The sequence below is a fragment of the Ictalurus punctatus genome, unplaced genomic scaffold (assembly GCF_001660625.3).
Source record: "Ictalurus punctatus breed USDA103 unplaced genomic scaffold, Coco_2.0 Super-Scaffold_100046, whole genome shotgun sequence".
Taxonomy (NCBI): Eukaryota; Metazoa; Chordata; class Actinopteri; order Siluriformes; family Ictaluridae; genus Ictalurus; species Ictalurus punctatus.
The window spans coordinates 111,069-131,979 of NW_026521087.1; the positions used below are offsets into that span (position 1 = coordinate 111,069).

Below are 20,911 nucleotides of genomic sequence, written 5' to 3' on the forward strand. Positions count from 1 at the left end.
TGGAGCCGGGTCAACTGCTTGGACTGGAGCTATGCTCACCACTATACCACCAATGCCACGCTGCACCATTCAGCTCTGGTGAACAAAGTGTACGTATGTGCACCACCAAAGTGCCACCGCACCGTGGTTTCTGTAGTGTAGTGGTTATCACGTTTGCCTCACACGCAAAAGGTCCCTGGTTCGAGACCGGGCAGAAACAAGCTAGAAATTCTGAACTTTGCTTTAATGACTGAGCGGTTGTCATCACTGTAGGATCAGGTCCTCTAGGAACAGCCAGAAAGCGAGACCTCCTTTACAGAGGAGATTTCCTTCTTTTGTAGCAAAGCAGTTAATATTTGCTTACCAAATGAAAGGGAGTCTCTGGTTTTCCCCAGAAAGTGGAAGCCTGGCTCTTTCGTTGCTCAACAAGACTCTGTGCGTGACTGGAAAATTTTCCGTAAAGTACTGCTCGCCGAGTTCACCTCGAGAGGTCTGCAAGAGGTCTGCGGCCGAAAAAGGCTGGGAGCGGTTTCCCTTCCATTGAGCTTTTGTAGCAAGGCAGATAACAGTTGCTTGCAAAATCACGGGCAGTCTCTGCTTTTCCACTGAATGTGGAAGCCTGGCTCTTTCCTTCATCAAGAAGACAAGAGTAATGATGCGCTTGACTCGAGGTTGCGACTTGTAATTCCCCACCCCCAAGCGGGAAAACGCAAAGCAAACGTACCCTCAACCTGAAATTGCCATTCCTCAACCGTGGGAAGTCTTCTCATCTCCGGGTTCCTTCCCTGTTCATCGAGTGACGTCGAGCCGGCATGACGGATTCAGAACTCACAAAGTGGCACTTACCTCAGTGGTTATTTGCTTTAGATCAGGGTTGTCCAGTCTTCTCCAGAATGGGCCAGTGTGGTTGCAGGTTGTCATTCTAACCAAGCAGAAGCCACACTTTAGTCTATTGAAAGCCAAGATCAGCGGAGCCAACAATTGGAATCAGGTGTGGCTCCTGCTAGATTGGAACCAAAAGCTGAAGATTGGACAACGCTGCTTAAGACCAATCAGCATATAGACATATTTGCTTATAAAATATAAAACATTGACTATATAGATGGCTGATCGCGGAAAATGTACACCTCTCATCACAGTTTGCATGCTAGCTTGTCGCTAACAAGAGACAGACACGGAGAGACCGCATGTTCTCACCTTTTCGCCCCTGTTCACGGGTCAAACGTGCCCTGTTGCATAATGACGTGTTTACAAACAGCAAAGAGAGCACTAAGAACTCAAGTGGGAAGCAGAAAGAGTCGTAGGAGGCCTGCAGAGAAGCCCATGGCACATTCTGTTGACCAACTCATTCTCAGGCAGGTGATTCCTTCCTTATCCGCCAACTACCATGAAATACCACGAGACGCTCCAAGTTACAATCGGTGCATTGGCCGGGAATCGAACCCAGGTCAACTGGGAGCGGTTTCCCTTCCATTGAGCTTTTGTAGCAAGGCAGATAACAGTTGCTTGCAAAATCACGGGCAGTCTCTGCTTTTCCACTGAATGTGGAAGCCTGGCTCTTTCCTTCATCAAGAAGACAAGAGTAATGATGCGCTTGACTCGAGGTTGCAACTTGTAATTCCCCACCTCCAAGCGGGAAAACGCAAAGCAAACGTACCCTCAACCTGAAATTGCCATTCCTCAACCGTGGGAAGTCTTCTCATCTCCCGGTTCCTTCCCTGTTCATCGAGTGACGTCGAGCCGGCATGACGGATTCAGAACTCACAAAGTGGCACTTACCTCGGTGGTTATTTGCTTTAGATCAGGGTTGTCCAGTCTTCTCCAGAATGGGCCAGTGTGGTTGCAGGTTGTCATTGTAACCAAGCAGAAGCCACACTTTAGTCTATTGAAAGCCAAGATCAGCGGAGCCAACAATTGGAATCAGGTGTGGCTCCTGCTAGATTGGAACCAAAAGCTGAAGATTGGACAACGCTGCTTAAGACCAATCAGCATATAGACATATTTGCTTATTAAATATAAAACATTGACTATATAGATGGCTGATCGCGGAAAATGGACACCTCTCATCACAGTTTGCATGCTAGCTTGTCGCTAACAAGAGACAGACACGGAGAGACCGCATGTTCTCACCTTTTCGCCCCTGTTCACGGGTCAAACGTGCCCTGTTGCATAATGACGTGTTTACAAACAGCAAAGAGAGCACTAAGAACTCAAGTGGGAAGCAGAAAGAGTCGTAGGAGGCCTGCAGAGAAGCCTATGGCACATTCTGTTGACCAAGTCATTCTCAGGTAGGTGATTCCTTCCTTTTGTGCCAACTACCATAAAGTACCTGGAGAAGCTCCAAGCCGTGGACGGGCCAAGAATTGGAGCCGGGTCAACTGCTTGGACTGGAGCTATGCTCACCACTATACCACCAATGCCACGCTGCACCATTCAGCTCTGGTGAACAAAGTGTACGTATGTGCACCACCAAAGTGCCACCGCACCGTGGTTTCTGTAGTGTGGTGGTTATCACGTTTGCCTCACACGCAAAAGGTCCCTGGTTCGAGACCGGGCAGAAACAAGCTAGAAATTCTGAACTTTGCTTTAATGACTGAGCGGTTGTCATCACTGTAGGATCAGGTCCTCTAGGAACAGCCAGAAAGCGAGACCTCCTTTACAGAGGAGATTTCCTTCTTTTGTAGCAAAGCAGTTAATATTTGCTTACCAAATGAAAGGGAGTCTCTGGTTTTCCCCAGAAAGTGGAAGCCTGGCTCTTTCGTTGCTCAACAAGACTCTGTGCGTGACTGGAAAATTTTCCGTAAAGTACTGCTCGCCGAGTTCACCTCGAGAGGTCTGCAAGAGGTCTGCGGCCGAAAAAGGCTGGGAGCGGTTTCCCTTCCATTGAGCTTTTGTAGCAAGGCAGATAACAGTTGCTTGCAAAATCACGGGCAGTCTCTGCTTTTCCACTGAATGTGGAAGCCTGGCTCTTTCCTTCATCAAGAAGACAAGAGTAATGATGCGCTTGACTCGAGGTTGCGACTTGTAATTCCCCACCCCCAAGCGGGAAAACGCAAAGCAAACGTACCCTCAACCTGAAATTGCCATTCCTCAACCGTGGGAAGTCTTCTCATCTCCGGGTTCCTTCCCTGTTCATCGAGTGACGTCGAGCCGGCATGACGGATTCAGAACTCACAAAGTGGCACTTACCTCAGTGGTTATTTGCTTTAGATCAGGGTTGTCCAGTCTTCTCCAGAATGGGCCAGTGTGGTTGCAGGTTGTCATTCTAACCAAGCAGAAGCCACACTTTAGTCTATTGAAAGCCAAGATCAGCGGAGCCAACAATTGGAATCAGGTGTGGCTCCTGCTAGATTGGAACCAAAAGCTGAAGATTGGACAACGCTGCTTAAGACCAATCAGCATATAGACATATTTGCTTATAAAATATAAAACATTGACTATATAGATGGCTGATCGCGGAAAATGTACACCTCTCATCACAGTTTGCATGCTAGCTTGTCGCTAACAAGAGACAGACACGGAGAGACCGCATGTTCTCACCTTTTCGCCCCTGTTCACGGGTCAAACGTGCCCTGTTGCATAATGATGTGTTTACAAACAGCAAAGAGAGCACTAAGAACTCAAGTGGGAAGCAGAAAGAGTCGTAGGAGGCCTGCAGAGAAGCCTATGGCACATTCTGTTGACCAACTCATTCTCAGGTAGGTGATTCCTTCCTTTTGTGCCAACTACCATAAAGTACCTGGAGAAGCTCCAAGCCGTGGACGGGCCAAGAATTGAAGCCGGGTCAACTGCTTGGACTGGAGCTATGCTCACCACTATACCACCAATGCCACGCTGCACCATTCAGCTCTGGTGAACAAAGTGTACGTATGTGCACCACCAAAGTGCCACCGCACCGTGGTTTCTGTAGTGTGGTGGTTATCACGTTTGCCTCACACGCAAAAGGTCCCTGGTTCGAGACCGGGCAGAAACAAGCTAGAAATTCTGAACTTTGCTTTAATGACTGAGCGGTTGTCATCACTGTAGGATCAGGTCCTCTAGGAACAGCCAGAAAGCGAGACCTCCTTTACAGAGGAGATTTCCTTCTTTTGTAGCAAAGCAGTTAATATTTGCTTACCAAATGAAAGGGAGTCTCTGGTTTTCCCCAGAAAGTGGAAGCCTGGCTCTTTCGTTGCTCAACAAGACTCTGTGCGTGACTGGAAAATTTTCCGTAAAGTACTGCTCGCCGAGTTCACCTCGAGAGGTCTGCAAGAGGTCTGCGGCCGAAAAAGGCTGGGAGCGGTTTCCCTTCCATTGAGCTTTTGTAGCAAGGCAGATAACAGTTGCTTGCAAAATCACGGGCAGTCTCTGCTTTTCCACTGAATGTGGAAGCCTGGCTCTTTCCTTCATCAAGAAGACAAGAGTAATGATGCGCTTGACTCGAGGTTGCGACTTGTAATTCCCCACCCCCAAGCGGGAAAACGCAAAGCAAACGTACCCTCAACCTGAAATTGCCATTCCTCAACCGTGGGAAGTCTTCTCATCTCCGGGTTCCTTCCCTGTTCATCGAGTGACGTCGAGCCGGCATGACGGATTCAGAACTCACAAAGTGGCACTTACCTCAGTGGTTATTTGCTTTAGATCAGGGTTGTCCAGTCTTCTCCAGAATGGGCCAGTGTGGTTGCAGGTTGTCATTCTAACCAAGCAGAAGCCACACTTTAGTCTATTGAAAGCCAAGATCAGCGGAGCCAACAATTGGAATCAGGTGTGGCTCCTGCTAGATTGGAACCAAAAGCTGAAGATTGGACAACGCTGCTTAAGACCAATCAGCATATAGACATATTTGCTTATAAAATATAAAACATTGACTATATAGATGGCTGATCGCGGAAAATGTACACCTCTCATCACAGTTTGCATGCTAGCTTGTCGCTAACAAGAGACAGACACGGAGAGACCGCATGTTCTCACCTTTTCGCCCCTGTTCACGGGTCAAACGTGCCCTGTTGCATAATGATGTGTTTACAAACAGCAAAGAGAGCACTAAGAACTCAAGTGGGAAGCAGAAAGAGTCGTAGGAGGCCTGCAGAGAAGCCTATGGCACATTCTGTTGACCAACTCATTCTCAGGTAGGTGATTCCTTCCTTTTGTGCCAACTACCATAAAGTACCTGGAGAAGCTCCAAGCCGTGGACGGGCCAAGAATTGAAGCCGGGTCAACTGCTTGGACTGGAGCTATGCTCACCACTATACCACCAATGCCACGCTGCACCATTCAGCTCTGGTGAACAAAGTGTACGTATGTGCACCACCAAAGTGCCACCGCACCGTGGTTTCTGTAGTGTAGTGGTTATCACGTTTGCCTCACACGCAAAAGGTCCCTGGTTCGAGACCGGGCAGAAACAAGCTAGAAATTCTGAACTTTGCTTTAATGACTGAGCGGTTGTCATCACTGTAGAATCAGGTCCTCTAGGAACAGCCAGAAAGCGAGACCTCCTTTACAGAGGAGATTTCCTTCTTTTGTAGCAAAGCAGTTAATATTTGCTTACCAAATGAAAGGGAGTCTCTGGTTTTCCCCAGAAAGTGGAAGCCTGGCTCTTTCGTTGCTCAACAAGACTCTGTGCGTGACTGGAAAATTTTCCGTAAAGTACTGCTCGCCGAGTTCACCTCGAGAGGTCTGCAAGAGGTCTGCGGCCGAAAAAGGCTGGGAGCGGTTTCCCTTCCATTGAGCTTTTGTAGCAAGGCAGATAACAGTTGCTTGCAAAATCACGGGCAGTCTCTGCTTTTCCACTGAATGTGGAAGCCTGGCTCTTTCCTTCATCAAGAAGACAAGAGTAATGATGCGCTTGACTCGAGGTTGCGACTTGTAATTCCCCACCCCCAAGCGGGAAAACGCAAAGCAAACGTACCCTCAACGTGAAATTGCCATTCCTCAACCGTGGGAAGTCTTCTCATCTCCGGGTTCCTTCCCTGTTCATCGAGTGACGTCGAGCCGGCATGACGGATTCAGAACTCACAAAGTGGCACTTACCTCAGTGGTTATTTGCTTTAGATCAGGGTTGTCCAGTCTTCTCCAGAATGGGCCAGTGTGGTTGCAGGTTGTCATTCTAACCAAGCAGAAGCCACACTTTAGTCTATTGAAAGCCAAGATCAGCGGAGCCAACAATTGGAATCAGGTGTGGCTCCTGCTAGATTGGAACCAAAAGCTGAAGATTGGACAACGCTGCTTAAGACCAATCAGCATATAGACATATTTGCTTATAAAATATAAAACATTGACTATATAGATGGCTGATCGCGGAAAATGTACACCTCTCATCACAGTTTGCATGCTAGCTTGTCGCTAACAAGAGACAGACACGGAGAGACCGCATGTTCTCACCTTTTCGCCCCTGTTCACGGGTCAAACGTGCCCTGTTGCATAATGACGTGTTTACAAACAGCAAAGAGAGCACTAAGAACTCAAGTGGGAAGCAGAAAGAGTCGTAGGAGGCCTGCAGAGAAGCCCATGGCACATTCTGTTGACCAACTCATTCTCAGGCAGGTGATTCCTTCCTTATCCGCCAACTACCATGAAATACCACGAGACGCTCCAAGTTACAATCGCTGCATTGGCCGGGAATCGAACCCAGGTCAACTGGGAGCGGTTTCCCTTCCATTGAGCTTTTGTAGCAAGGCAGATAACAGTTGCTTGCAAAATCACGGGCAGTCTCTGCTTTTCCACTGAATGTGGAAGCCTGGCTCTTTCCTTCATCAAGAAGACAAGAGTAATGATGCGCTTGACTCGAGGTTGCAACTTGTAATTCCCCACCTCCAAGCGGGAAAACGCAAAGCAAACGTACCCTCAACCTGAAATTGCCATTCCTCAACCGTGGGAAGTCTTCTCATCTCCCGGTTCCTTCCCTGTTCATCGAGTGACGTCGAGCCGGCATGACGGATTCAGAACTCACAAAGTGGCACTTACCTCGGTGGTTATTTGCTTTAGATCAGGGTTGTCCAGTCTTCTCCAGAATGGGCCAGTGTGGTTGCAGGTTGTCATTGTAACCAAGCAGAAGCCACACTTTAGTCTATTGAAAGCCAAGATCAGCGGAGCCAACAATTGGAATCAGGTGTGGCTCCTGCTAGATTGGAACCAAAAGCTGAAGATTGGACAACGCTGCTTAAGACCAATCAGCATATAGACATATTTGCTTATTAAATATAAAACATTGACTATATAGATGGCTGATCGCGGAAAATGGACACCTCTCATCACAGTTTGCATGCTAGCTTGTCGCTAACAAGAGACAGACACGGAGAGACCGCATGTTCTCACCTTTTCGCCCCTGTTCACGGGTCAAACGTGCCCTGTTGCATAATGACGTGTTTACAAACAGCAAAGAGAGCACTAAGAACTCAAGTGGGAAGCAGAAAGAGTCGTAGGAGGCCTGCAGAGAAGCCTATGGCACATTCTGTTGACCAACTCATTCTCAGGTAGGTGATTCCTTCCTTTTGTGCCAACTACCATAAAGTACCTGGAGAAGCTCCAAGCCGTGGACGGGCCAAGAATTGGAGCCGGGTCAACTGCTTGGACTGGAGCTATGCTCACCACTATACCACCAATGCCACGCTGCACCATTCAGCTCTGGTGAACAAAGTGTACGTATGTGCACCACCAAAGTGCCACCGCACCGTGGTTTCTGTAGTGTAGTGGTTATCACGTTTGCCTCACACGCAAAAGGTCCCTGGTTCGAGACCGGGCAGAAACAAGCTAGAAATTCTGAACTTTGCTTTAATGACTGAGCGGTTGTCATCACTGTAGGATCAGGTCCTCTAGGAACAGCCAGAAAGCGAGACCTCCTTTACAGAGGAGATTTCCTTCTTTTGTAGCAAAGCAGTTAATATTTGCTTACCAAATGAAAGGGAGTCTCTGGTTTTCCCCAGAAAGTGGAAGCCTGGCTCTTTCGTTGCTCAACAAGACTCTGTGCGTGACTGGAAAATTTTCCGTAAAGTACTGCTCGCCGAGTTCACCTCGAGAGGTCTGCAAGAGGTCTGCGGCCGAAAAAGGCTGGGAGCGGTTTCCCTTCCATTGAGCTTTTGTAGCAAGGCAGATAACAGTTGCTTGCAAAATCACGGGCAGTCTCTGCTTTTCCACTGAATGTGGAAGCCTGGCTCTTTCCTTCATCAAGAAGACAAGAGTAATGATGCGCTTGACTCGAGGTTGCGACTTGTAATTCCCCACCCCCAAGCGGGAAAACGCAAAGCAAACGTACCCTCAACGTGAAATTGCCATTCCTCAACCGTGGGAAGTCTTCTCATCTCCGGGTTCCTTCCCTGTTCATCGAGTGACGTCGAGCCGGCATGACGGATTCAGAACTCACAAAGTGGCACTTACCTCAGTGGTTATTTGCTTTAGATCAGGGTTGTCCAGTCTTCTCCAGAATGGGCCAGTGTGGTTGCAGGTTGTCATTCTAACCAAGCAGAAGCCACACTTTAGTCTATTGAAAGCCAAGATCAGCGGAGCCAACAATTGGAATCAGGTGTGGCTCCTGCTAGATTGGAACCAAAAGCTGAAGATTGGACAACGCTGCTTAAGACCAATCAGCATATAGACATATTTGCTTATAAAATATAAAACATTGACTATATAGATGGCTGATCGCGGAAAATGTACACCTCTCATCACAGTTTGCATGCTAGCTTGTCGCTAACAAGAGACAGACACGGAGAGACCGCATGTTCTCACCTTTTCGCCCCTGTTCACGGGTCAAACGTGCCCTGTTGCATAATGACGTGTTTACAAACAGCAAAGAGAGCACTAAGAACTCAAGTGGGAAGCAGAAAGAGTCGTAGGAGGCCTGCAGAGAAGCCCATGGCACATTCTGTTGACCAACTCATTCTCAGGCAGGTGATTCCTTCCTTATCCGCCAACTACCATGAAATACCACGAGACGCTCCAAGTTACAATCGGTGCATTGGCCGGGAATCGAACCCAGGTCAACTGGGAGCGGTTTCCCTTCCATTGAGCTTTTGTAGCAAGGCAGATAACAGTTGCTTGCAAAATCACGGGCAGTCTCTGCTTTTCCACTGAATGTGGAAGCCTGGCTCTTTCCTTCATCAAGAAGACAAGAGTAATGATGCGCTTGACTCGAGGTTGCAACTTGTAATTCCCCACCTCCAAGCGGGAAAACGCAAAGCAAACGTACCCTCAACCTGAAATTGCCATTCCTCAACCGTGGGAAGTCTTCTCATCTCCCGGTTCCTTCCCTGTTCATCGAGTGACGTCGAGCCGGCATGACGGATTCAGAACTCACAAAGTGGCACTTACCTCGGTGGTTATTTGCTTTAGATCAGGGTTGTCCAGTCTTCTCCAGAATGGGCCAGTGTGGTTGCAGGTTGTCATTGTAACCAAGCAGAAGCCACACTTTAGTCTATTGAAAGCCAAGATCAGCGGAGCCAACAATTGGAATCAGGTGTGGCTCCTGCTAGATTGGAACCAAAAGCTGAAGATTGGACAACGCTGCTTAAGACCAATCAGCATATAGACATATTTGCTTATTAAATATAAAACATTGACTATATAGATGGCTGATCGCGGAAAATGGACACCTCTCATCACAGTTTGCATGCTAGCTTGTCGCTAACAAGAGACAGACACGGAGAGACCGCATGTTCTCACCTTTTCGCCCCTGTTCACGGGTCAAACGTGCCCTGTTGCATAATGACGTGTTTACAAACAGCAAAGAGAGCACTAAGAACTCAAGTGGGAAGCAGAAAGAGTCGTAGGAGGCCTGCAGAGAAGCCTATGGCACATTCTGTTGACCAACTCATTCTCAGGTAGGTGATTCCTTCCTTTTGTGCCAACTACCATAAAGTACCTGGAGAAGCTCCAAGCCGTGGACGGGCCAAGAATTGGAGCCGGGTCAACTGCTTGGACTGGAGCTATGCTCACCACTATACCACCAATGCCACGCTGCACCATTCAGCTCTGGTGAACAAAGTGTACGTATGTGCACCACCAAAGTGCCACCGCACCGTGGTTTCTGTAGTGTGGTGGTTATCACGTTTGCCTCACACGCAAAAGGTCCCTGGTTCGAGACCGGGCAGAAACAAGCTAGAAATTCTGAACTTTGCTTTAATGACTGAGCGGTTGTCATCACTGTAGGATCAGGTCCTCTAGGAACAGCCAGAAAGCGAGACCTCCTTTACAGAGGAGATTTCCTTCTTTTGTAGCAAAGCAGTTAATATTTGCTTACCAAATGAAAGGGAGTCTCTGGTTTTCCCCAGAAAGTGGAAGCCTGGCTCTTTCGTTGCTCAACAAGACTCTGTGCGTGACTGGAAAATTTTCCGTAAAGTACTGCTCGCCGAGTTCACCTCGAGAGGTCTGCAAGAGGTCTGCGGCCGAAAAAGGCTGGGAGCGGTTTCCCTTCCATTGAGCTTTTGTAGCAAGGCAGATAACAGTTGCTTGCAAAATCACGGGCAGTCTCTGCTTTTCCACTGAATGTGGAAGCCTGGCTCTTTCCTTCATCAAGAAGACAAGAGTAATGATGCGCTTGACTCGAGGTTGCGACTTGTAATTCCCCACCCCCAAGCGGGAAAACGCAAAGCAAACGTACCCTCAACGTGAAATTGCCATTCCTCAACCGTGGGAAGTCTTCTCATCTCCGGGTTCCTTCCCTGTTCATCGAGTGACGTCGAGCCGGCATGACGGATTCAGAACTCACAAAGTGGCACTTACCTCAGTGGTTATTTGCTTTAGATCAGGGTTGTCCAGTCTTCTCCAGAATGGGCCAGTGTGGTTGCAGGTTGTCATTCTAACCAAGCAGAAGCCACACTTTAGTCTATTGAAAGCCAAGATCAGCGGAGCCAACAATTGGAATCAGGTGTGGCTCCTGCTAGATTGGAACCAAAAGCTGAAGATTGGACAACGCTGCTTAAGACCAATCAGCATATAGACATATTTGCTTATAAAATATAAAACATTGACTATATAGATGGCTGATCGCGGAAAATGTACACCTCTCATCACAGTTTGCATGCTAGCTTGTCGCTAACAAGAGACAGACACGGAGAGACCGCATGTTCTCACCTTTTCGCCCCTGTTCACGGGTCAAACGTGCCCTGTTGCATAATGACGTGTTTACAAACAGCAAAGAGAGCACTAAGAACTCAAGTGGGAAGCAGAAAGAGTCGTAGGAGGCCTGCAGAGAAGCCCATGGCACATTCTGTTGACCAACTCATTCTCAGGCAGGTGATTCCTTCCTTATCCGCCAACTACCATGAAATACCACGAGACGCTCCAAGTTACAATCGGTGCATTGGCCGGGAATCGAACCCAGGTCAACTGGGAGCGGTTTCCCTTCCATTGAGCTTTTGTAGCAAGGCAGATAACAGTTGCTTGCAAAATCACGGGCAGTCTCTGCTTTTCCACTGAATGTGGAAGCCTGGCTCTTTCCTTCATCAAGAAGACAAGAGTAATGATGCGCTTGACTCGAGGTTGCAACTTGTAATTCCCCACCTCCAAGCGGGAAAACGCAAAGCAAACGTACCCTCAACCTGAAATTGCCATTCCTCAACCGTGGGAAGTCTTCTCATCTCCCGGTTCCTTCCCTGTTCATCGAGTGACGTCGAGCCGGCATGACGGATTCAGAACTCACAAAGTGGCACTTACCTCGGTGGTTATTTGCTTTAGATCAGGGTTGTCCAGTCTTCTCCAGAATGGGCCAGTGTGGTTGCAGGTTGTCATTCTAACCAAGCAGAAGCCACACTTTAGTCTATTGAAAGCCAAGATCAGCGGAGCCAACAATTGGAATCAGGTGTGGCTCCTGCTAGATTGGAACCAAAAGCTGAAGATTGGACAACGCTGCTTAAGACCAATCAGCATATAGACATATTTGCTTATTAAATATAAAACATTGACTATATAGATGGCTGATCGCGGAAAATGGACACCTCTCATCACAGTTTGCATGCTAGCTTGTCGCTAACAAGAGACAGACACGGAGAGACCGCATGTTCTCACCTTTTCGCCCCTGTTCACGGGTCAAACGTGCCCTGTTGCATAATGACGTGTTTACAAACAGCAAAGAGAGCACTAAGAACTCAAGTGGGAAGCAGAAAGAGTCGTAGGAGGCCTGCAGAGAAGCCTATGGCACATTCTGTTGACCAACTCATTCTCAGGTAGGTGATTCCTTCCTTTTGTGCCAACTACCATAAAGTACCTGGAGAAGCTCCAAGCCATGGACGGGCCAAGAATTGGAGCCGGGTCAACTGCTTGGACTGGAGCTATGCTCACCACTATACCACCAATGCCACGCTGCACCATTCAGCTCTGGTGAACAAAGTGTATGTATGTGCACCACCAAAGTGCCACCGCACCGTGGTTTCTGTAGTGTGGTGGTTATCACGTTTGCCTCACACGCAAAAGGTCCCTGGTTCGAGACCGGGCAGAAACAAGCTAGAAATTCTGAACTTTGCTTTAATGACTGAGCGGTTGTCATCACTGTAGGATCAGGTCCTCTAGGAACAGCCAGAAAGCGAGACCTCCTTTACAGAGGAGATTTCCTTCTTTTGTAGCAAAGCAGTTAATATTTGCTTACCAAATGAAAGGGAGTCTCTGGTTTTCCCCAGAAAGTGGAAGCCTGGCTCTTTCGTTGCTCAACAAGACTCTGTGCGTGACTGGAAAATTTTCCGTAAAGTACTGCTCGCCGAGTTCACCTCGAGAGGTCTGCAAGAGGTCTGCGGCCGAAAAAGGCTGGGAGCGGTTTCCCTTCCATTGAGCTTTTGTAGCAAGGCAGATAACAGTTGCTTGCAAAATCACGGGCAGTCTCTGCTTTTCCACTGAATGTGGAAGCCTGGCTCTTTCCTTCATCAAGAAGACAAGAGTAATGATGCGCTTGACTCGAGGTTGCGACTTGTAATTCCCCACCCCCAAGCGGGAAAACGCAAAGCAAACGTACCCTCAACCTGAAATTGCCATTCCTCAACCGTGGGAAGTCTTCTCATCTCCGGGTTCCTTCCCTGTTCATCGAGTGACGTCGAGCCGGCATGACGGATTCAGAACTCACAAAGTGGCACTTACCTCGGTGGTTATTTGCTTTAGATCAGGGTTGTCCAGTCTTCTCCAGAATGGGCCAGTGTGGTTGCAGGTTGTCATTCTAACCAAGCAGAAGCCACACTTTAGTCTATTGAAAGCCAAGATCAGCGGAGCCAACAATTGGAATCAGGTGTGGCTCCTGCTAGATTGGAACCAAAAGCTGAAGATTGGACAACGCTGCTTAAGACCAATCAGCATATAGACATATTTGCTTATAAAATATAAAACATTGACTATATAGATGGCTGATCGCGGAAAATGTACACCTCTCATCACAGTTTGCATGCTAGCTTGTCGCTAACAAGAGACAGACACGGAGAGACCGCATGTTCTCACCTTTTCGCCCCTGTTCACGGGTCAAACGTGCCCTGTTGCATAATGACGTGTTTACAAACAGCAAAGAGAGCACTAAGAACTCAAGTGGGAAGCAGAAAGAGTCGTAGGAGGCCTGCAGAGAAGCCCATGGCACATTCTGTTGACCAACTCATTCTCAGGCAGGTGATTCCTTCCTTATCCGCCAACTACCATGAAATACCACGAGACGCTCCAAGTTACAATCGGTGCATTGGCCGGGAATCGAACCCAGGTCAACTGGGAGCGGTTTCCCTTCCATTGAGCTTTTGTAGCAAGGCAGATAACAGTTGCTTGCAAAATCACGGGCAGTCTCTGCTTTTCCACTGAATGTGGAAGCCTGGCTCTTTCCTTCATCAAGAAGACAAGAGTAATGATGCGCTTGACTCGAGGTTGCGACTTGTAATTCCCCACCTCCAAGCGGGAAAACGCAAAGCAAACGTACCCTCAACCTGAAATTGCCATTCCTCAACCGTGGGAAGTCTTCTCATCTCCCGGTTCCTTCCCTGTTCATCGAGTGACGTCGAGCCGGCATGACGGATTCAGAACTCACAAAGTGGCACTTACACTGGTGGTTATTTGCTTTAGATCAGGGTTGTCCAGTCTTCTCCAGAATGGGCCAGTGTGGTTGCAGGTTGTCATTCTAACCAAGCAGAAGCCACACTTTAGTCTATTGAAAGCCAAGATCAGCGGAGCCAACAATTGGAATCAGGTGTGGCTCCTGCTAGATTGGAACCAAAAGCTGAAGATTGGACAACGCTGCTTAAGACCAATCAGCATATAGACATATTTGCTTATTAAATATAAAACATTGACTATATAGATGGCTGATCGCGGAAAATGGACACCTCTCATGACAGTTTGCATGCTAGCTTGTCGCTAACAAGAGACAGACACGGAGAGACCGCATGTTCTCACCTTTTCGCCCCTGTTCACGGGTCAAACGTGCCCTGTTGCATAATGACGTGTTTACAAACAGCAAAGAGAGCACTAAGAACTCAAGTGGGAAGCAGAAAGAGTCGTAGGAGGCCTGCAGAGAAGCCTATGGCACATTCTGTTGACCAACTCATTCTCAGGTAGGTGATTCCTTCCTTTTGTGCCAACTACCATAAAGTACCTGGAGAAGCTCCATGCCGTGGACGGGCCAAGAATTGAAGCCGGGTCAACTGCTTGGACTGGAGCTATGCTCACCACTATACCACCAATGCCACGCTGCACCATTCAGCTCTGGTGAACAAAGTGTACGTATGTGCACCACCAAAGTGCCACCGCACCGTGGTTTCTGTAGTGTAGTGGTTATCACGTCTGCCTCACACGCAAAAGGTCCCTGGTTCGAGACCGGGCAGAAACAAGCTAGAAATTCTGAACTTTGCTTTAATGACTGAGCGGTTGTCATCACTGTAGGATCAGGTCCTCTAGGAACAGCCAGAAAGCGAGACCTCCTTTACAGAGGAGATTTCCTTCTTTTGTAGCAAAGCAGTTAATATTTGCTTACCAAATGAAAGGGAGTCTCTGGTTTTCCCCAGAAAGTGGAAGCCTGGCTCTTTCGTTGCTCAACAAGACTCTGTGCGTGACTGGAAAATTTTCCGTAAAGTACTGCTCGCCGAGTTCACCTCGAGAGGTCTGCAAGAGGTCTGCGGCCGAAAAAGGCTGGGAGCGGTTTCCCTTCCATTGAGCTTTTGTAGCAAGGCAGATAACAGTTGCTTGCAAAATCACGGGCAGTCTCTGCTTTTCCACTGAATGTGGAAGCCTGGCTCTTTCCTTCATCAAGAAGACAAGAGTAATGATGCGCTTGACTCGAGGTTGCGACTTGTAATTCCCCACCCCCAAGCGGGAAAACGCAAAGCAAACGTACCCTCAACGTGAAATTGCCATTCCTCAACCGTGGGAAGTCTTCTCATCTCCGGGTTCCTTCCCTGTTCATCGAGTGACGTCGAGCCGGCATGACGGATTCAGAACTCACAAAGTGGCACTTACCTCAGTGGTTATTTGCTTTAGATCAGGGTTGTCCAGTCTTCTCCAGAATGGGCCAGTGTGGTTGCAGGTTGTCATTCTAACCAAGCAGAAGCCACACTTTAGTCTATTGAAAGCCAAGATCAGCGGAGCCAACAATTGGAATCAGGTGTGGCTCCTGCTAGATTGGAACCAAAAGCTGAAGATTGGACAACGCTGCTTAAGACCAATCAGCATATAGACATATTTGCTTATAAAATATAAAACATTGACTATATAGATGGCTGATCGCGGAAAATGTACACCTCTCATCACAGTTTGCATGCTAGCTTGTCGCTAACAAGAGACAGACACGGAGAGACCGCATGTTCTCACCTTTTCGCCCCTGTTCACGGGTCAAACGTGCCCTGTTGCATAATGACGTGTTTACAAACAGCAAAGAGAGCACTAAGAACTCAAGTGGGAAGTAGAAAGAGTCGTAGGAGGCCTGCAGAGAAGCCTATGGCACATTCTGTTGACCAACTCATTCTCAGGTAGGTGATTCCTTCCTTTTGTGCCAACTACCATAAAGTACCTGGAGAAGCTCCAAGCCGTGGACGGGCCAAGAATTGGAGCCGGGTCAACTGCTTGGACTGGAGCTATGCTCACCACTATACCACCAATGCCACGCTGCACCATTCAGCTCTGGTGAACAAAGTGTACGTATGTGCACCACCAAAGTGCCACCGCACCATGGTTTCTGTAGTGTAGTGGTTATCACGTTTGCCTCACACGCAAAAGGTCCCTGGTTCGAGACCGGGCAGAAACAAGCTAGAAATTCTGAACTTTGCTTTAATGACTGAGCGGTTGTCATCACTGTAGGATCAGGTCCTCTAGGAACAGCCAGAAAGCGAGACCTCCTTTACAGAGGAGATTTCCTTCTTTTGTAGCAAAGCAGTTAATATTTGCTTACCAAATGAAAGGGAGTCTCTGGTTTTCCCCAGAAAGTGGAAGCCTGGCTCTTTCGTTGCTCAACAAGACTCTGTGCGTGACTGGAAAATTTTCCGTAAAGTACTGCTCGCCGAGTTCACCTCGAGAGGTCTGCAAGAGGTCTGCGGCCGAAAAAGGCTGGGAGCGGTTTCCCTTCCATTGAGCTTTTGTAGCAAGGCAGATAACAGTTGCTTGCAAAATCACGGGCAGTCTCTGCTTTTCCACTGAATGTGGAAGCCTGGCTCTTTCCTTCATCAAGAAGACAAGAGTAATGATGCGCTTGACTCGAGGTTGCGACTTGTAATTCCCCACCCCCAAGCGGGAAAACGCAAAGCAAACGTACCCTCAACCTGAAATTGCCATTCCTCAACCGTGGGAAGTCTTCTCATCTCCGGGTTCCTTCCCTGTTCATCGAGTGACGTCGAGCCGGCATGACGGATTCAGAACTCACAAAGTGGCACTTACCTCGGTGGTTATTTGCTTTAGATCAGGGTTGTCCAGTCTTCTCCAGAATGGGCCAGTGTGGTTGCAGGTTGTCATTCTAACCAAGCAGAAGCCACACTTTAGTCTATTGAAAGCCAAGATCAGCGGAGCCAACAATTGGAATCAGGTGTGGCTCCTGCTAGATTGGAACCAAAAGCTGAAGATTGGACAACGCTGCTTAAGACCAATCAGCATATAGACATATTTGCTTATAAAATATAAAACATTGACTATATAGATGGCTGATCGCGGAAAATGTACACCTCTCATCACAGTTTGCATGCTAGCTTGTCGCTAACAAGAGACAGACACGGAGAGACCGCATGTTCTCACCTTTTCGCCCCTGTTCACGGGTCAAACGTGCCCTGTTGCATAATGACGTGTTTACAAACAGCAAAGAGAGCACTAAGAACTCAAGTGGGAAGCAGAAAGAGTCGTAGGAGGCCTGCAGAGAAGCCCATGGCACATTCTGTTGACCAACTCATTCTCAGGCAGGTGATTCCTTCCTTATCCGCCAACTACCATGAAATACCACGAGACGCTCCAAGTTACAATCGGTGCATTGGCCGGGAATCGAACCCAGGTCAACTGGGAGCGGTTTCCCTTCCATTGAGCTTTTGTAGCAAGGCAGATAACAGTTGCTTGCAAAATCACGGGCAGTCTCTGCTTTTCCACTGAATGTGGAAGCCTGGCTCTTTCCTTCATCAAGAAGACAAGAGTAATGATGCGCTTGACTCGAGGTTGCGACTTGTAATTCCCCACCCCCAAGCGGGAAAACGCAAAGCAAACGTACCCTCAACCTGAAATTGCCATTCCTCAACCGTGGGAAGTCTTCTCATCTCCGGGTTCCTTCCCTGTTCATCGAGTGACGTCGAGCCGGCATGACGGATTCAGAACTCACAAAGTGGCACTTACCTCGGTGGTTATTTGCTTTAGATCAGGGTTGTCCAGTCTTCTCCAGAATGGGCCAGTGTGGTTGCAGGTTGTCATTCTAACCAAGCAGAAGCCACACTTTAGTCTATTGAAAGCCAAGATCAGCGGAGCCAACAATTGGAATCAGGTGTGGCTCCTGCTAGATTGGAACCAAAAGCTGAAGATTGGACAACGCTGCTTAAGACCAATCAGCATATAGACATATTTGCTTATAAAATATAAAACATTGACTATATAGATGGCTGATCGCGGAAAATGTACACCTCTCATCACAGTTTGCATGCTAGCTTGTCGCTAACAAGAGACAGACACGGAGAGACCGCATGTTCTCACCTTTTCGCCCCTGTTCACGGGTCAAACGTGCCCTGTTGCATAATGACGTGTTTACAAACAGCAAAGAGAGCACTAAGAACTCAAGTGGGAAGCAGAAAGAGTCGTAGGAGGCCTGCAGAGAAGCCCATGGCACATTCTGTTGACCAACTCATTCTCAGGCAGGTGATTCCTTCCTTATCCGCCAACTACCATGAAATACCACGAGACGCTCCAAGTTACAATCGGTGCATTGGCCGGGAATCGAACCCAGGTCAACTGGGAGCGGTTTCCCTTCCATTGAGCTTTTGTAGCAAGGCAGATAACAGTTGCTTGCAAAATCACGGGCAGTCTCTGCTTTTCCACTGAATGTGGAAGCCTGGCTCTTTCCTTCATCAAGAAGACAAGAGTAATGATGCGCTTGACTCGAGGTTGCGACTTGTAATTCCCCACCTCCAAGCGGGAAAACGCAAAGCAAACGTACCCTCAACCTGAAATTGCCATTCCTCAACCGTGGGAAGTCTTCTCATCTCCCGGTTCCTTCCCTGTTCATCGAGTGACGTCGAGCCGGCATGACGGATTCAGAACTCACAAAGTGGCACTTACACTGGTGGTTATTTGCTTTAGATCAGGGTTGTCCAGTCTTCTCCAGAATGGGCCAGTGTGGTTGCAGGTTGTCATTCTAACCAAGCAGAAGCCACACTTTAGTCTATTGAAAGCCAAGATCAGCGGAGCCAACAATTGGAATCAGGTGTGGCTCCTGCTAGATTGGAACCAAAAGCTGAAGATTGGACAACGCTGCTTAAGACCAATCAGCATATAGACATATTTGCTTATTAAATATAAAACATTGACTATATAGATGGCTGATCGCGGAAAATGGACACCTCTCATGACAGTTTGCATGCTAGCTTGTCGCTAACAAGAGACAGACACGGAGAGACCGCATGTTCTCACCTTTTCGCCCCTGTTCACGGGTCAAACGTGCCCTGTTGCATAATGACGTGTTTACAAACAGCAAAGAGAGCACTAAGAACTCAAGTGGGAAGCAGAAAGAGTCGTAGGAGGCCTGCAGAGAAGCCTATGGCACATTCTGTTGACCAACTCATTCTCAGGTAGGTGATTCCTTCCTTTTGTGCCAACTACCATAAAGTACCTGGAGAAGCTCCATGCCGTGGACGGGCCAAGAATTGAAGCCGGGTCAACTGCTTGGACTGGAGCTATGCTCACCACTATACCACCAATGCCACGCTGCACCATTCAGCTCTGGTGAACAAAGTGTACGTATGTGCACCACCAAAGTGCCACCGCACCGTGGTTTCTGTAGTGTAGTGGTTATCACGTTTGCCTCACACGCAAAAGGTCCCTGGTTCGAGACCGGGCAGAAACAAGCTAGAAATTCTGAACTTTGCTTTAATGACTGAGCGGTTGTCATCACTGTAGGATCAGGTCCTCTAGGAACAGCCAGAAAGCGAGACCTCCTTTACAGAGGAGATTTCCTTCTTTTGTAGCAAAGCAGTTAATATTTGCTTACCAAATGAAAGGGAGTCTCTGGTTTTCCCCAGAAAGTGGAAGCCTGGCTCTTTCGTTGCTCAACAAGACTCTGTGCGTGACTGGAAAATTTTCCGTAAAGTACTGCTCGCCGAGTTCACCTCGAGAGGTCTGCAAGAGGTCTGCGGCCGAAAAAGGCTGGGAGCGGTTTCCCTTCCATTGAGCTTTTGTAGCAAGGCAGATAACAGTTGCTTGCAAAATCACGGGCAGTCTCTGCTTTTCCACTGAATGTGGAAGCCTGGCTCTTTCCTTCATCAAGAAGACAAGAGTAATGATGCGCTTGACTCGAGGTTGCGACTTGTAATTCCCCACCCCCAAGCGGGAAAACGCAAAGCAAACGTACCCTCAACGTGAAATTGCCATTCCTCAACCGTGGGAAGTCTTCTCATCTCCGGGTTCCTTCCCTGTTCATCGAGTGACGTCGAGCCGGCATGACGGATTCAGAACTCACAAAGTGGCACTTACCTCAGTGGTTATTTGCTTTAGATCAGGGTTGTCCAGTCTTCTCCAGAATGGGCCAGTGTGGTTGCAGGTTGTCATTCTAACCAAGCAGAAGCCACACTTTAGTCTATTGAAAGCCAAGATCAGCGGAGCCAACAATTGGAATCAGGTGTGGCTCCTGCTAGATTGGAACCAAAAGCTGAAGATTGGACAACGCTGCTTAAGACCAATCAGCATATAGACATATTTGCTTATAAAATATAAAACATTGACTATATAGATGGCTGATCGCGGAAAATGTACACCTCTCATCACAGTTTGCATGCTAGCTTGTCGCTAACAAGAGACAGACACGGAGAGACCGCATGTTCTCACCTTTTCGCCCCTGTTCACGGGTCAAACGTGCCCTGTTGCATAATGACGTGTTTACAAACAGCAAAGAGAGCACTAAGAACTCAAGTGGGAAGTAGAAAGAGTCGTAGGAGGCCTGCAGAGAAGCCTATGGCACATTCTGTTGACCAACTCATTCTCAGGTAGGTGATTCCTTCCTTTTGTGCCAACTACCATAAAGTACCTGGAGAAGCTCCAAGCCGTGGACGGGCCAAGAATTGGAGCCGGGTCAACTGCTTGGACTGGAGCTATGCTCACCACTATACCACCAATGCCACGCTGCACCATTCAGCTCTGGTGAACAAAGTGTACGTATGTGCACCACCAAAGTGCCACCGCACCATGGTTTCTGTAGTGTAGTGGTTATCACGTTTGCCTCACACGCAAAAGGTCCCTGGTTCGAGACCGGGCAGAAACAAGCTAGAAATTCTGAACTTTGCTTTAATGACTGAGCGGTTGTCATCACTGTAGGATCAGGTCCTCTAGGAACAGCCAGAAA

The 20,911-nt window shown here is 48.1% G+C and overlaps 9 non-coding genes across 9 annotated transcripts; all 9 read left to right on the forward strand.

Annotated features, from left to right (window-relative positions):
- The first annotated feature begins 126 nt into the window (after nucleotides 1-126).
- On the forward strand, nucleotides 127-199 carry trnav-cac (transfer RNA valine (anticodon CAC)). Its single transcript has one exon. It is a non-coding gene; the product is annotated as a tRNA-Val (tRNA).
- Nucleotides 200-3,879: 3,680 nt separating this feature from the next.
- trnav-cac (transfer RNA valine (anticodon CAC)) lies at nucleotides 3,880-3,952 on the forward strand. Its single transcript has one exon. It is a non-coding gene; the product is annotated as a tRNA-Val (tRNA).
- A 1,337-nt stretch (nucleotides 3,953-5,289) lies between these two features.
- On the forward strand, nucleotides 5,290-5,362 carry trnav-cac (transfer RNA valine (anticodon CAC)). Its single transcript has one exon. It is a non-coding gene; the product is annotated as a tRNA-Val (tRNA).
- A 2,270-nt stretch (nucleotides 5,363-7,632) lies between these two features.
- Nucleotides 7,633-7,705, forward strand: trnav-cac (transfer RNA valine (anticodon CAC)). The gene has a single exon. It is a non-coding gene; the product is annotated as a tRNA-Val (tRNA).
- Nucleotides 7,706-9,975: 2,270 nt separating this feature from the next.
- Nucleotides 9,976-10,048, forward strand: trnav-cac (transfer RNA valine (anticodon CAC)). Its single transcript has one exon. It is a non-coding gene; the product is annotated as a tRNA-Val (tRNA).
- Nucleotides 10,049-12,318: 2,270 nt separating this feature from the next.
- Nucleotides 12,319-12,391, forward strand: trnav-cac (transfer RNA valine (anticodon CAC)). Its single transcript has one exon. It is a non-coding gene; the product is annotated as a tRNA-Val (tRNA).
- A 3,680-nt stretch (nucleotides 12,392-16,071) lies between these two features.
- Nucleotides 16,072-16,144, forward strand: trnav-cac (transfer RNA valine (anticodon CAC)). The gene has a single exon. It is a non-coding gene; the product is annotated as a tRNA-Val (tRNA).
- Nucleotides 16,145-19,347: 3,203 nt separating this feature from the next.
- Nucleotides 19,348-19,420, forward strand: trnav-cac (transfer RNA valine (anticodon CAC)). Its single transcript has one exon. It is a non-coding gene; the product is annotated as a tRNA-Val (tRNA).
- A 1,337-nt stretch (nucleotides 19,421-20,757) lies between these two features.
- Nucleotides 20,758-20,830, forward strand: trnav-cac (transfer RNA valine (anticodon CAC)). Its single transcript has one exon. It is a non-coding gene; the product is annotated as a tRNA-Val (tRNA).
- Nucleotides 20,831-20,911: the final 81 nt, after the last annotated feature.